Below are 1,647 nucleotides of genomic sequence, written 5' to 3'. Positions count from 1 at the left end.
CACACTTGGCAGCAATACGAATACAGGTCCTTGGCCATGAGCTGCACGTGCCAGCTTGCCGAGGTCTGCCGCTTCAGGCGCCAGGTGGTCGCCCGCCTCCCAGTCCTTCCCAGCCCTCAGCCCGAATGCCTGGCCCAATCTGCTGCCTGCCTGCTTCTGGTGGGCTACCGGCTGGACATGGTCTTAAGTTCAGCTTATCTGGAGAGGGATGCGGAGGCGGTGCGCTTTGGTTCAGTTTGCTCTCCATGCTGGTGAGGGGAAGGAAGGTGCCTGGCGGGCATGCCATCTGTGTGGTTGTGGCCTGCAGACAGTGGATGGATGGAGGTAGGCCGGCTTGTCAGCCCAGGACCAAGGTGCAGGCATGCAGCTGTTTGTGCTGCGGGCAGGAGCTGGGTGGCCGCGGCTAGACCAAGACAGCAGTAACGCCAGCCTGGGCATGCTGCTGCTGCTGCAAATGGTGCAGTTGCTGCCGTGCGGGCAGGAGAGCGCCCCATGGACCCACACGCCTGCCCCATGCCCCATGGACCCTCCCTGCCCCACACCCTACCCACGCACACCACGCACACACACACCACGCACTGTCGCCGCCACCACCCCACTCACTGCCGCCGCCTCCCGCCCTCCTTCCATGGTGTGTTGACTGAGCAGGAGGTGGAGGATGCACTGCCGCTGCAGATGTACCTGGCATGTATGCGCCTAGAGTACCGCCTGCTCTACTTATGACGCCGGGTGAGAGCGGGACCGTCCTGCCTGACCTGCGGGCGATTCAAGTGTGCTTTCCGCCTGGCCAGTGTGCCGCCTATCGTAGCCTTTTCCTTGATTGCTGAAGATTGAGCATACATGCTCGTTGCACCAAAAGCACGACGCGGTTTCTGTTGTGTTGCCGCCCGGGGGCACACCCGGCTCGCCTGCTTAGCCCCCTGACTTCTCTGCTCCCCACCCCCTGCGCAGACCTGGCTCAACCAGAACAAGCAGGAGGGGTTGGAGCGGATCAAGACTGCACTGCTGCAGCGGCTTCGGGGGCGCCAGGTGGGGCTGGCTGGGTGGCTGGCTGTGGCCAGCTGTCCTGCTGCCGCTGTTGCCTGCTGGCCCCTGCACCAGCTCGCACCTGCTGTTCCTTGCGCTCGACGCTGCTGCCACCACGCTGCCCCAAGTGGGGTGGCGTGATACTGCCGGGCAGCCGATGCCACGGCCTGCATCACTGAAGCAGGGTTTGCAATGCCGGGGCGCCCACCCGCTGCACGGCTGCCAGAGTTTGCTGTGGAGGATGTGTGGACCAGGTGGGGGCGCCTGGGAGGCAGGAGTGGAGGGCACAGTGGCGGGTGGTGGTGGGCGGGTGTGGCGGGTGCGCGGGTGCGTGGGTGCGTGGGTGCGCGGGTGTGGCAGGTGCATGGTTGGTGGTGCGCGGTGCGCCGCTCCCTGCGGCGCTGCGCCGCGCCCAGGCCCCCGGCCGAACGCCCGTGCCCTCACTGCCCCTGCTGTCCTGCCCCCCTCCCTCCCTCCCCCTCCCTCGCTTTCTTCCAGCGGCCGACACCGAGGCGGAATTGTTCCAGACGGAGCTGGACTTTGGGGGGGTGGAGGGGGAGGCGTTCACGCGCGACGTGTACCAGCGGTGCGCTGCCGCCCCCGCCCCCTCCCTCCCCTCCC

This window comes from Chlorella variabilis, assembly GCF_000147415.1.
Source record: "Chlorella variabilis unplaced genomic scaffold CHLNCscaffold_23, whole genome shotgun sequence".
Taxonomy (NCBI): Eukaryota; Viridiplantae; Chlorophyta; class Trebouxiophyceae; order Chlorellales; family Chlorellaceae; genus Chlorella; species Chlorella variabilis.
Note: the sequence above shows the minus strand (reverse complement) of the source record.